The sequence below is a fragment of the Cololabis saira genome, chromosome 13 (assembly GCF_033807715.1).
Source record: "Cololabis saira isolate AMF1-May2022 chromosome 13, fColSai1.1, whole genome shotgun sequence".
Taxonomy (NCBI): Eukaryota; Metazoa; Chordata; class Actinopteri; order Beloniformes; family Belonidae; genus Cololabis; species Cololabis saira.
In genome coordinates, this window is record NC_084599.1 from 47,310,481 (window position 1) to 47,326,121 (window position 15,641).

The following is a 15,641-nucleotide window of genomic DNA, read 5'->3' on the forward strand; positions in this document are numbered from 1 at the left end:
TTACCATTTTTATCTATTATAAATATCTCATAGCTATCGTTTTTGTCCATCGTTCCTGTAGTTTCTTGTGCCGGCCCCCCTTTTTTCTCTTTTGTGCATGTTTGCAGGCCGGAGCCTCGGGAGCTGCGTTCTGGCCTGTGTTCCCGGCCCCCCTCACCCCATCCCCGGTCATCCCGTTGCTGCTTCCACCTGCCTACGTGGATGTCTGCTGTTGCTGCTTCTGCCTGCCTGTCAAAATATGGCTGTACCTCCCTCTTCCCCGGTGTTTCCTTGTGTCTCTCCCTGTGTTTTGTTTTGTGTGCTGGCGTGGGTGTGGTCATCTGCCACTCACTCTCAGCTCCTGGATTCCTCCACACCTGCCTGCCATCAACTCATCAGCTCCCTCAGTCTCCTCACCTGCCATCCATCAACTCATCTCCACTGCAGTATATCTACACTGGCTTTTCCACCACTCCTCGCCAGATTGTTGTCAAACCTCCGTGGACCATTCTCACCTGCCAGCTACCTGTTCTCCCAGCCACCCTCCAGCTCCAAGCTACCAACCAGTCTGTTCTCCCAGCCACCCTCCAGCTCCAAGCTACCAACCAGTCTGTTCTCCCAGCCCCCCTCCAGCTCCAAGCTACCAACCAGTCTGTTCTCCCAGCCACCCTCCAGCTCCAAGCTACCAACCAGTCTGTTCTCCCAGCCCCCCTCCAGCTCCAAGCTACCAACCAGTCTGTTCTCCCAGCCACCCTCCAGCTCCAAGCTACCAACCAGTCTGTTCTCCCAGCCACCCTCCAGCTCCAAGCTACCAACCAGTCTGTTCTCCCAGCCACCCTCCAGCTCCAAGCTACCAACCAGTCTGTTCTCCCAGCCACCCTCCAGCTCCAAGCTACCAACCAGTCTGTTCTCCCAGCCACCCTCCAGCTCCAAGCTACCAACCAGTCTGTTCTCCCAGCCACCCTCCAGCTCCAAGCTACCAACCAGTCTGTTCTCCCAGCCACCCTCCAGCTCCAAGCTACCAACCAGTCTGTTCTCCCAGCCACCCTCCAGCTCCAAGCTACCAACCAGTCTGTTCTCCCAGCCACCCTCCAGCTCCAAGCTACCCCTGGCTTTTTTGTTTTAGTTTTGTACCACTTTTAAATGCACCTGGTATGTCCATATTTTGGGAGATTTCCCTCCACTTTTGTCCCTTTTTATTGATGTCACGATAGTCCTGCAGTCTCGTATCCCACAGCTCCTCACAGACTCGTAGCCAAAATTATTTTTTCTTCCATCATGATCGTCTCTGTTCTACAACCTGCAAGTTTTTTTTCTCCCTCCACCACCTTCTCTCCTATTGGACACCGCTGAGATGCCGTCACAGCGCAGCACGGTGAAATTAAAAAAATGTTCAATTTGGGCGCAGGCAAATGTTTGAAGATATTTAGATAATTTTATTTTTTTTTAAATATTTTTTTTATCCCCGATTTTTTACCCATTTCATCACCCAGTGCTCGTACCTAGACAGTCCTGGACATTGCTCCCCTCTGCCAACCCAGGGAGGGCCCTACACTGGGCTCAGGTTTCCTTCTTATCCTGAGGAGTGATGGACAGCTTCTTTTCACCAGACAGGGTGAGGATTCTCCGGCCGGACGTAGCGTGTGGAAGGATCACGTTATTCCGGCCGGATCCTCCCCACCCTATCTGGCGCCCCGGTTGGCCAGAGGGGGCATGTATAGCCCAGGACTGTGTGCATGTTTTTCACGGGGAGAACATGCAAACTCCACACAGAAAGATCCTTTCGCCAACCCCACCCAGGGTGTGGGTGCTGAAGTCATGGGGGAACTAACACGCACTTCAGTGCCCACAGCGTCCCCGGCGGGAATCGAACCCAGGACCTTCTTGCTGTGAGACGGCTGCACTACCAGCTGCGCCACCGTGCCCCATTTTAGATAATTTTAGATATTTTGCGGCGCAGTATCAGGCCAGAAGAGATCAATTTAGATGCTTCCCGTGCCCTGAATGCATTAAGTGACAGGAGCATTATTTGATAGGATGTTACTGGACTATCAAATTATGCTACCTCAGAAATATTTATTTAAAATGGATAACATGGGATGTTGAGTATTTGATCCTTCAAAATACACGACCCATGACGTTATTTGCATTTCATTTTGTGAACATTATACGATAAAGAGGAAAAAAAAAAAAATTCCATCGGTTTATTTGATATTCAAATCATTCATATTCAGTCATTGGCCTTTATTTAACCCGGCAGGTCATTAATAACAGTCTTATTTACTATGACAGCCTGGCCAGACACAAGGACCACTTGGGGGGAAAGGAAGTGGGCTAGGGAGTAAAACACAGTAAAATTGTAGCTCTGCAAAGGTAAAGAACCATTAGGAAGCTTTTTCTGATAGCGTAGCAAAAATCGGTTTATGCGGCGGTAGCATTTTTTGACGAAGCAGCAGAAATCGACAGAACACCGGCTTGGTCTGCACTTTGCGCGCAGAGCGGACGCTTCGCCACCGAGCTCGGCGGCGGGAGACGGACCTGCCGCGGTGTTTGCGCCGCACCTGCGCCCGAATTGAACATTTAGACCAGATGATTTTTTTGTTTTGTTTTGTTTTTTCAGATCTGGGGCTTTTGGAAAAACATTCGGGGCTTGAGCCCAAGTAGGCACTCCCCAGAACCTCTGAATCCAGGATTGTGCCTCGCGGAGCCGGATAGCAGGACAGTCCTGTTCTCACCACGTTAAACCGGGACCAAACACGAGCTGAGTTCCCGGCAGCTGCAGGAAACCAACACAATCGAGCCAGACCTGCAGCAGAGCCGTGACGAGCTTCCTGGGGGGTTAGGGGGGCTCTGTGATGCATTTCCTGGTAAACTTACTGGAAATTAGCCTGCAGGAGTCCTGGGGGGGGGGCAGCTGGACCAGCTGGACCAGCTGGACCAGCAGGACCAGGACCAGCGGGACCAGCAGGACCAGGACCAGCAGGACCAGCAGGACCAGCAGGACCAGGACCAGGACCAGCAGGACCAGGACCAGCAGGACCAGCAGGACCAGCAGGACCAGCAGGACCAGGACCAGCAGGACCAGCAGGACCAGCAGGACCAGGACCAGCAGGACCAGCAGGACCAGCAGGACCAGGACCAGGACCAGGACCAGCAGGACCAGCAGGACCAGCAGGACCAGCAGGACCAGGACCAGGACCAGGACCAGCAGGACCAGCAGGACCAGCAGGACCAGCAGGACCAGCAGGACCAGCAGGACCAGGACCAACAGGACCAGCAGGACCAGCAGGACCAGGACCAGCAGGACCAGCAGGACCAGGACCAGGACCAGCAGGACCAGGACCAGGACCAGGACCAGCAGGACCAGCAGGACCAGCAGGACCAGCAGGACCAGGACCAGCAGGACCAGCAGGACCAGGACCAGGACCAGCAGGACCAGCAGGACCAGCAGGACCAGCAGGACCAGCAGGACCAGGACCAGCAGGACCAGCAGGACCAGGACCAGCAGGACCAGGACCAGCAGGACTAGCAGGACCAGCAGGACCAGCAGGACCAGGACCAGGACCAGCAGGACCAGGACCAGCAGGACCAGGACCAGCAGGACCAGCAGGACCAGGACCAGGACCAGCAGGACCAGGACCAGGACCAGCAGGACCAGGACCAGGACCTTCCTACCAGGGCTGGGGACCGATTCAGATGTCAAGAATCGATTCTATTATGGGGGTATTATTGTTCCAATATTATTTGTGTGTGCGTATCTCAATCTGTGTGTGTGTAAGAAGATTTGTGTGTATTCACATTTGTCTGTATTCAGATTTGTGTGTCCGTATTCACATTTGTCTGTCTGTAAGAAGATGTGTGTGTCTGTATTCATACTTAAGTGTGCGTAAAAAATCACCCGGGAGCTCTCGATTGGCTGTCTTTGTACACGTGGATTTTGACACACTTCTGCCGCGGCAAATCTGTAAATGGATCCGTGTGTAAAACGATTTGTCCGTTCATTTCCTTTATCCTGAGCTCGGACTCACAGGCTCAGGCCAGGCTACAGTAGCAATACAGCCTTCACACCACTAGTCGGCGCGTAGCACTCAGTCAGTACGTTTAACTGCAGCAGTTCAATCGGGTTTCTGATCGTATAAGACATCGTTTGGACTTTTAAACTGCATGCAAACACCTGAACCCCATCTACTTCAGACCTGTGTCGGACATTTAGTAATCGGGTTGCATATGGAGTAAGATAACTTCCAAAAAGATGTGTCCCCTTTTGATTATCTTCAAAGCACAAAGATAATTATTATACTCCTAAAACAATATGCATGTTATGGATGTTAGGTGTCAGATACTTCTGTCATTGCTCTGGAGCAAGGCACCTCAGATTTGGAGTTGCTCCGCGGGCTGCCATAGTTACACTGCTCTTAATAGTTAGGGTCAAATGCAGAGCACGAATTAGGATCAATCTCTAGGATCAATCAAGTGTAACTTTTCCTCATGGTACTTTTAAATCTATTGGGAATTCATCTATTACAATTCAAAACAAAACCCCACAACACACTGTAAATGAACATATGAATCCTCTCATGTCAAGTCAGGTACATTTTAATTCAAGTGCAAATTGTTGAAAACAAATGAAACAGTTTACAAAATCTGAAAATATTACAAATAATACAAAATAGCAGTGACCAAAACAGCTGCAGAAATACTGCAGGAATGACATAGCAGCAGTTAAATGCAGCCTTCTGTAAGCTTTAAATATCCACTGGGCTTACATCAAATACATCAAAACACAACAATAAAAAACACTTTTCTGAACTCTGTCCTTCACAGGATAAGTAACATGGATCACTGCAAAAACTCACAATCTTAACAAGAATATTTGTCTTATTTCTAGTTAAAATGTCTCATTTTAGTAAAACAATGTCATTACACTTAAAACAAGACTCATCACTGGAAAAAACAACAATTTTCACCTGTTTCAAGTAGATTTTCACTTAAAATAAGTAGAAAAATCTGCCAGTGCAACAAGATTTTTTTGCTTGTAATAAGAAGATAAATCTTGTTCCACTGGCAGATTTTTCTACTTATTTCAAGTGAAAATTTACTTGAAACAGGTGAAAATGGTCAAATAAGTTATTCTTCTGGTGATGACTCTTGTTTTAAGTGTAAGGAGATTTTTTGACTATAAATGAGACATTTTAACTAGAAATAAGACAAATATTCCTGGTAAGATTTTGAGTTTTTGCAGTGATAACTCTCCCACTCATAGAAGTTTCCAAATACTTTCATAATCATGTTTTTTGTTGTCAATTTTTCAGGCTCTTGCTTTCGGATCGTTAGCTAAGCAATGGCTCTGAAGCCAAGACTTGAAATAGACATCTGGTTTGAACTTTTTCAGTGGAGGGCAAACACACGAATGACATGAAAAGCAAGGCTGACATGCTTTTTAGCTCTAGGGTGCTCCTACTTGTGGTTAAAATGTTCATCTGACTAAAACCACGCTCACACTCAGCTGTGGAGATGACCAGCGTGAGGTTTCAGCTCTTCTGGTGCTGCTGATCTCAGATCATCAACAGTTTTGAGTCTGATCATGTCAATATATTCCCTCATCCCTCTTTGAATTTGTCTGCCATTATCAAGTTTGAAAAAGGAGCAGAGTTCCTGTATTTCCTTTTCGGCATAAGGAACCCCACACACATCTGGCCAGCTACACGGCTGCAGCACACCGATGTTGTTAAGAAAGTTCTGGTATTCTTCCTTGCTTCTCTCTTTGCCAGGCAGGCAGCCCATTCTTGTCTCAATACTAGCAGCCAGGGCATGAAAAAAACGTTGGTGGTTTATTTCTCTGCTGTACCTTGAATTATTTGTCAATGGCACTCCTATGAATAGCTTCAAACCCACTGCTGTCCGGGCCTCTTTCTTGGTCCAGGTTGCTCTGCCATCGACTTTCACACGCGGACCTGCCGACTGAGACTTGCTTCTTCCTCGGGGAGCGTCATGTTTCTTTCTTGAAGGGAGAGAGAGAATTCAGACAGCTCTTCTAAAGCATCATACATGACTCCAAGATTCTGGACAAAGGTTGCACTAGAAAGGTGATTTGCTAAACCACTGAACATGCATCTCTGTGTTGAGCTTCTTTTGGGATCAACTGATCATCAGAAAAGTGCTTGTGGAGTGCAGGGTACTGTTGTCATACAGCTTTAATGCTCCTATAACTGGATGCCGCCCATCTAGTGCTGAGAATTCTCCCTATGTTCAGACACTGTAATGCAAGAACCTCACAACATTCAGTGAGCTCACGGCGGTTTTTGGCAGATGCATGATGGAGACTGTACACTTGGTCAAAGAAAAACTGGAAATCATTCATCCCTGTAATTTCCTCAACAGCATCTCCAACACTCAACTCAAGACGGTGGTTCATGCAGTGCCACACCATCGCATTGGGAAACTTTTAAACACCTGATTTACTTCCAAGCATGACAAAAGCTCCATCTGAAGCAAAGCAAACATAATAATATCAGAGAAGCCATGGTGGGACAGGTTGTTCATCAGAGCTTGATACATTTCATCCGCACTGGTTGCAGAAAGCTCAACTAGATCCAAGAAGAATGTGAGTGGCTCTTCACTCATCCCTAGGCTTGCTCTAATATAAATGATCAAAACTGATTTTTTACTGTCAGTTGTAGATTCATCTATCAGAACAGAAAACTTTGTTCCACTTTGAAGGACCTTTCCAACTACTCTCTTTCTCATTTCACTTGCTATGTGTTGGCTGATTGTTGCACAGGAATGGTCTGAATGTAAAGACCTTCCCATGTCAAGTCCATTCAAGACTTGCAGATCAATATCAGTTGGTAGATCTGTGAAAGGCCTTGCAGATTTCACAATCTTGTAAACTGTGCGAAATACCTGAGTGGTTAAGAAGTGATCCCTCTGCATATCAAAAGTCAACGTTTCCATTGTTTTTTCTTTTGACTTTTCAATGGTTTTCTCAGCTTCTTGGTGATCGTCTGTCATTCTCTGCTTGTGTATCTTCTTACGAAGAGACTGCAGCTTTAACTTTCACTTTAACTTTAGACCACTCGTCAGCAACATGCATCTGGCTCCCTCCTACATTTGGCCAGACTACTTTTATCTTCTGGCACGTTAGGCAGCCAAGTTCTTTGCTTTGGCATGTTAGCCATGGATATTGCTTAATTTTTTCTCTGAACATGTCAGATGTCCAGCATTCAGGGATATCTTCATCTTTATTACTCTCTTTCTGGTAACTTAAGTCGTCATGTTTATGTTTTCTGCACTGTTCTTCAGCACTTCTTCAGCACTATCTTGCCCTGCTGCTTCTTCTTTCCACCACAAAAACAAAACATATATAATAAACTAATCTGCCTGATATCCACTGACATAATGAGCTGTATTAGGCCAAATACAAGGGTTTTAACCCAACATGTAGAATTATCAAACCTGTTCCTCCTCCAGCTCTCTCTTTCCCACAGTATTTTACTCATATGCACAAAACCCCCTAAATGTTGAAATAGCAGTAATACAACATTCATTGATAAAATGACATAAGGGATGGAAAGGAGGGATGGCAGTTTTACAGGGGGGATGATTTGGACCGTTTTTATTTCAGGGGGGATGATTTGGACTGTTTTTATTTCAGGGGGGATGATTTGGACTGTTTTTATTTCAGGGGGGATGATTTGGACCGTTTTTATTTCAGGGGGGGATGATTTGGACTGTTTTTATTTCAGGGGGGGATGATTTGGACCGTTTTTATTTCAGGGGGGGATGATTTGGACTGTTTTTATTTCAGGGGGGGATGATTTGGACCGTTTTTATTTCAGGGGGGATGATTTGGACCGTTTTTATTTCAGGGGGGGATGATTTGGACCGTTTTTATTTCAGGGGGGATGATTTGGACCGTTTTTATTTCAGGGGGGATGATTTGGACCGTTTTTATTTCAGGGGGGGATGATTTGGACCGTTTTTATTTCAGGGGGGATGATTTGGACCGTTTTTATTTCAGGGGGGATGATTTGGACCGTTTTCATTTCAGGGGGGGATGATTTGGACCGTTTTTATTTCAGGGGGGGATGATTTGGACCGTTTTTATTTCAGGGGGGATGATTTGGACCGTTTTTATTTCAGGGGGGGATGATTTGGACTGTTTTTATTTCAGGGGGGGGGGGTGCCATCCCCCCTCATCCCCCCTCAACTCCAGTACTGGCTGCCAGCCAATCAGAATCAAGTATTCACACAGACTCTGGTATAAATACGGATATATTTGTGCTAATACAAAGAAACACAGTGATGCGGGATCTGAGTGTAGCTGGTACCTGGGAGGTTACAGGTGTAACTACGTACCTGGGTGGAGGTTACAGGTGTAACTTTGTCCATGAGCTGGAGAGAAGAAAAGAGAAGAGAAGAGAAAAGAAGAGAAGAGAAGAGAAGAGAAGAGAAGAGAAGAGAAGAGAAGAGAAGAGAAGAGAAGAGAAGAGAAGAGAAGAGAAGAGAAGAGAGAGAGGAGAAGTTCAGGTGCAGGTCATTGCTGCTGCAGAACAAACTGGCAGAACCAGAACCGGGTCAAACCTCCAGAACCAGAACCAGGTCAAACCAGAACCAGGTCAAACCAGAACCAGGTCAAACCAGAACCAGGTCAAACCAGCTCCTAGATGTTTCTGTTTCAAACTGTCCAAATATAAACCCCAGGGACTTTCTGTGTGAGTGTAAATGAAAGCTCCACGTTATGATTATAGGCGTAAGCAGGCAGAGCGTCATGTGCACCAACTCCTTACGTCCAGGAACTTCCCCAACCGCCACCGATGCTTAATTTATTCCATCAATAAAAACTATATTTTTCTATTTCTTTGCAGACCTCAGTCACGGCCACAACGTCATGTTTAAAACATGCTGTTCTGGAAGACACGCGGCTCCGCGGCTCCGAGGTCTCTGGGGAAACCCGGTTCCCAGGCTGATTTATGGACCATCTCTGGTTCTGATGGAGCGTCTCTGGTTCTGGGGAAACGACTCTCACCTCATCAAAGTCGGCCATGATCTCATTCAGGGTTAGGGTTAGGGTTAGGTGATAGATGATCATCTCATTCAGCAGACACTCCACTCCCATGATGTTCCCGTCCAGCTCCATGTAGAAGTCAGTGAAGTTAGAGATGGAGGCGAAGAGAACTCCGACCTGGTACTGGTGGTACAAGTCCTACAGGATAATAATAATAATAATAATAATAATAATAATAATAATAATAATAATAATAATAATAATAATAATAATAATAATAATAATTATTATTATTATTATTATTATTATTATTATAAGCTGCTAACGCTAACACATGTGGGAAGCTGCTAACGCTGACACATGTGGGAAGCTGCTAATGCTAACACATGTGGGAAGCTGCACTATCGTCAGAGGCTGCTGGGAAAAGCTCCCAACGTCACAAACGTCGTCATCTCAGTCTGCGATGACGTCCAGGGAGCAGGGGAAGAGTTTTCCCCCCGGGGGGGTTCTGGTGTCGGGGACACGCTAATGAAACCCAGCTGAACACAAGTGGACACAGACATTTATCTGTTTATTTGATAAATAAACAGAGATAAATAGATGAGAGCGTCTCGCTGGGAAATCACTGCAGTCATCGATGACTCGGCTGGAAACTCCACGACTCAGCGGGATCTTCCCGCCGCAGAGAGCTCAAGAGATGTGGATAAAAAACGACTTGAATGTGGTCAGTTAAAGGCGCGGTGAGATCAAATCAAAGAACGGAAACAGTAATTTACAGTTTAACGCAGCTGTCAGATTCTCCCTTCTCCTCAACAATCTTGTAATTTTGAAAAAAATGCTGCCTCATATACAAAATACGTCACAGCGTAGCTCCGCCGGGCTGCTGGAGGTGATTGGTCCCAATCAGGAAAACTGTATTTGGTCCATCAGTTTTTACCTACAGGGTAATGAGTGGAATACAATCCCTCAAAACATGAGAGTCTAACTCATACAGCTCATCTAAGAAAAATCCAAAGAAATGGCTAAACGACAGCCAAATGTGTTGACACTAGTCCCTGATTTACCTGTAGTGCATGTAGTCCCTGATTTACCTGTAGTGCATGTAATCCCTGATTTACCTGTAGTGCATGTAGTCCCTGATTTACCTGTAGTGCACTTAGTCCCTGATCTACCTGTAGTGCATGTAGTCCCGGATTTACCTGTAGTGCACTAGTCCCTGATCTACCTGTAGTGCATTTAGTCCCTGATTTACCTGTAGTGCACTAGTCCCTGATTTACCTGTAGTGCACTAGTCCCTGATTTACCTGTAGTGCATGTAGTCCCTGATTTACCTGTAGTGCACTAGTCCCTGATTTACCTGTAGTGCACTAGTCCCTGATTTACCTGTAGTGCACTAGTCCCTGATCTACCTGTAGTGCACTAGTCCCTGATTTACCTGTAGTGCATGTAGTCCCTGATTTACCTGTAGTACATGTAGTCCCTGATTTACCTGTAGTGCATGTATTCCCTGATTTACCTGTAGTTCATGTAGTCCCTGCTTTACCTGTAGTGCACGTAGTCCCTGATTTACCTGTAGTGCATGTAGTCCCTGATCTACCTGTAGTGCATGTAGTCCCTGATCTACCTGTAGTGCATGTAGTCCCTGATTTACCTGTAGTGCATGTAGTCCCTGATTTACCTGTAGTGCACTAGTCCCTGATTTACCTGTAGTGAACTAGTCCCTGATTTACCTGTAGTGCATGTATTCCCTGATTTACCTGTAGTGCATGTAGTCCCTGATTTACCTGTAGTGCATGTAGTCCCTGATTTACCTGTAGTGTATGTAGTCCCTGATTTACCTGTAGTGCATGTAGTCCCTGATTTACCTGTAGTGCACTAGTCTCTGATTTACCTGTAGTGCACTAGTCCCTGATTTACCTGTAGTGCACTAGTCCCTGATTTACCTGTAGTGCATGTAGTCCCTGATTTACCTGTAGTGAATGTAGTCCCTGATTTACCTGTAGTGCACTAGTCCCTGATTTACCTGTAGTGCATGTAGTCCCTGATTTACCTGTAGTGCATGTAGTCCCCGATTTACCTGTAGTGCATGTAGTCCCTGATCTACCTGTAGTGATGGTCTATATGCTTGTTGTTGGTGTGAAATTTGTTGATTTGAATACTGGCCTTGTTTGGTTGGCGGATGTAGATACATTCCTGTGTTGCTGAGGGGTGATGAGAGCAGATAGAGTGTGTGTGTGTGTGTGTGTGTGTGTGTGTGTGTGTGTGTGTGTGTGTGTGTGTGTGTGTGTGTGTGTGTGTGTGTGTGTGTGTGTTTGTGTTTGTGGGAGGGGAGGAGTTATGTGTGCTGTTGCTTTCTAAATATTGTATCTATGACATGTATTTGGTGATTTCACTACTACGCTTTGTGTTCCTTCTGGCAGGGGGGCTGCCAATGGAAATTAGCCTTTTGGCTACAATTGGGTGCATTTACATTTTTAAAATGTTCATTAATGTACATTGTCCTTCTATAACAAATAAATGACAAATGAAAAATGGAATGAAAAAATCAATACAAGCTCTTACTTGGATTAGAGTAAATAAGCGGATCGGGTCCCTGATCAGCTCACTGGACGGGTGGAAACCATGAGATGCCGGGTGTTTGGGAACCTCCTGGGCCCTGAGGCCCCCGGCCGAGGGTTAGGGCTAGGACGCTCACCATGTTCCTGGTCGGACAACAGAAAGTGCTCACCATGTTCCTGGTTGGACAACAGGAAATACTCACCATGTTCCTGGTTGGACAACAGGAAATGCTCACCATGTTCCTGGTTAGACAACAGGAAGTGCTCACCATGTTCCTGCTTAGACAACAGGAAGTGCTCACCATGTTCCTGGTTGGACAACAGGAAGTGCTCACCATGTTCCTGATTGGACAACAGGAAGTGCTCACCATGTTCCTGATTGGACAACAGGAAGTGCTCACCATGTTCCTGGAGTTGGACAACAGGAAGTGTTCACCATGTTCCTGGGGTTGGACAACAGGAAGTGCTCACCATGTTCCTAGGGTTGGACAACAGGAAGTGCTCACCATGTTCCTGATTGGACAACAGGAAGTGCTCACCATGTTCCTGATTGGACAACAGGAAGTGCTCACCATGTTCCTGATTGGACAACAGGAAGTGCTCACCATGTTCCTAGGGTTGGACAACAGGAAATGCTCACCATGTTCCTGGTTGGACAACAGGAAATGCTCACCATGTTCCTGGGGTTGGACAACAGGAAGTGCTATGCCACGTGAACCGGCAGCAGGTTGAACAGGATCCTTTTGTTGTCCAGCTTCACCTTCTTCATGTCGTCTCTCTCCTCCTCGGCCTGGATCATCACAGAAACACAGATAGAGAGCAGAGAGATCCGTCACAGAAACACATACAGAAACATCACAGAAACACAGACAGAAACATCACAGAAACACAGACAGAAATATCACAGCAACACGGACAGAAACACAGACAGAAACACAGACAGAAACATCACAGAAACACAGACAGAAACATCACAGAAACACAGACAGAAACACAGACAAAAACATCACAGAAACACAGACAGAAACACAGACAAAAACATCACAGAAACACAGACAGAAACACAGACAAAAACATCACAGAAACACAGACAGAAACATCACAGAAACACAGACAGAAACATCACAGAAACACAGACAGAAACATCACAGAAACACAGACAGAAACATCACAGAAACACAGACAGAAACACAGACAGAAACAAAGACAGAAACATCACAGAAACACAGACAGAAACATCACAGAAACATCACAGAAACACGGACAGAAACATCATAGAAACACAGACAGAAACATCACAGAAACACAGACAGAAACATCAAAGAAACACAGACAGAAACATCACAGAAACACAGACAGAAACATAGACAGAAACAAAGACAGAAACATCACAGAAACAGACAGAAACACAGACAGAAACAAAGACAGAAACATCACAGAAACACGGACAGAAACATCATAGAAACACAGACAGAAACACAGACAGAAACATCACAGAAACACAGACAGAAACATCACAGAAACAAAGACAGAAACATCACAGAAACACAGACAGAAACACCACAGAAACACAGACAGAAACATCACAGAAACACAGACAGAAACATCACAGAAACACAGACAGAAACATCACAGAAACACAGACAGAAACATCACAGAAACACAGACAGAAACATCACAGAAACACAGACAGAAACATCACAGAAACACGGACAGAAACACAGACAGGAACATCACAGAAACATCACAGAAACACAGACAGAAACATCACAGAAACACAGAGAGAAGAGAGATCTGTCACACAAACACAGACGGAGAGCAGAGAGAGGCGAGAGCGGTCAGGGATCATCTTCTGGGTTTAAAATGCTGTGAACCTCACAGGAAGGAGGGGTGCATGCCACCCCTATCAAATGCTTTCAAATGAAACTGATTACTAGTCCTAACTGTAGCCACTGCCAGGCTCAGACACCGGGCACAACCATGCACATGTTTGGGGAATGTTCAGTGATCACTACATTTTGGAATCAGGTTATGTCGACCTTTTCAGAGCTATTAGAGTCTACGATATTACCTTGCCCCTGCCTTTGTCTACTGTAATGGGAAATTTTGGTATAACATATATTTTGTCTTGTATGCTTTAAGACTAAAGCACAATCATGTTATTCAAGTGAACATTCCTGTGCTGACAATTTATGTGGCCTAACCCTAACCCTATATCCACACAAAGCAGGCCCGAGGTCAAGGACCCGAGGGATCTCCTTTCACACAGTGCCTGTGGAATTTACCACTCGTTGTCAGGGTGACATATATTTTGTCTTTTGTTTCCAGCCTTGCTGGAACTATAAGATAGCGTGTCTCTAAACATCTTCAGCTCACTCAGGACTGACTGCTCGTCTGATCAGTTGTACTGTGTGACTCCATTCATTAATGCTTTTTATTAAAACTCAAGAAAAACAGCTGACATGTCCAGACATTCTTTTTTTGAACACTTTATTGAACGAACAACAATTTTTGCCACCACAATTTGGCGACCACGAAGGGACCCCCATCTGTGAGCGTTTTTTTTTTTTCTCTCCTCTGGACCGAAGGTGACTAAAGTACATGCAACAAGAGTTTGGGCTCTCAGGAAAACCTCGTACTCCCCCATCAAGGAAGGTGGAGAAGAGGGCCTGACGTCCGGAGGACTGAGAAACCCATCACCGGTTGGGGTCTAGCGAACTCGGTGGCTACAGAAAACAAACGCTGTTCTCTCGGGTGAGTTTTGAGGAAAGGAACGGCCGAAAAAAACTTCAAAAAAAAGATTCAATGACGATTCATCACTATCTCTCAGTTTGGATCAACGTAGATTACTGTTTGCTGGTCTCTCTATATTGTCATTGTGCTATAATCTGAATATCTCTTTGACTCACTACTGGCTGGCATCCTATCAGAGTAAAGCCTCTCTTGAGTGCACGACTGCACGACTTAACAAAGCTAGGCCAGCTGCTGTACAGGCGTGGTCGGGTTTAGCTGATACCAGAAGGGATTTCCTCAAAAAAAGGGCTCTCTCTCCTCCTGCACTTCCTGTGTTCGATAGCAATCTGGAACGTTCCTGCTTTGACAGGATGAACGAACAGGAGTCATTAGTCAGATATGATACAGTTTGTCTAGTTATAATAATATTAATAATAATAATAATAATAATAATAATAATAATAATAATAATAATAATAATAATAATAATAATAATAATAATAATAATAGATTTTATTTGTTGGCGCCTTTCTGAGCACCCAAGGAAACCTTACAAAAAACATAGAAAATACAAATAAAATACAACAGGAAATAAAATACAGAAAATTAGACTGGATAGGCAAGTTTGAACAAATGGGTCTTGAGATGAGATTTGAATTGTCCAATAGAGTCAATGTGACGGATGCAGGGGGGGAGAGAGTTCCAGAGTCTGGGTGCAGAGCAGCTGAAGGTGTAATGGAAAATTTTGGTATAACACTGTCTGTTGCATGTTTTCATTCCTATGCCGAGGTCATGTTCCCTTTGACACAGAGCCTGGCACGGTTGCCAGGGTGATGGGTGATGTTTTGTCTTTTCCAGCTCCAAGTATAAAATAACCTGTCCCTAATCTTCTTCAGCTCACTCAGGACTGACGGTTTATGTGACCGGTTGGACTGTGTGGCTCCATTCAATTGAATGTTTGTCCTCTTTTCATAAAATCTTCGAAAGACAGCTGAGGTGTCCTGACATTCTTTTTGAACAACAATTTTTGCCACCACAAAGGCTCCAGAACCATAGCTGGATACATACAGGAGAGCAGCTGAGGAGGAGCGTAGAGCACGGGTGGGGGTGTACGGGTGGAGAAGGTCTGACAGGTATTGAGGGACCAGGTTATGGAGAGCTTTAAATGTGAGGAGAAGAACTTTATATTGGATGCGGTGATGGACAGGTAGCCAGTGGAGGTGGATGAGGATGGGGCTGATGTGGTCAGTGCGTTTTGTACGGGTGGTGACTCTGGCAGCAGAGTTCTGGATGATTTGGAGACGGTGGAGAAGTTTGTTGGGGAGGCCAGTGAGGATGGAGTTGCAGTAATCGATGCGTGAGGT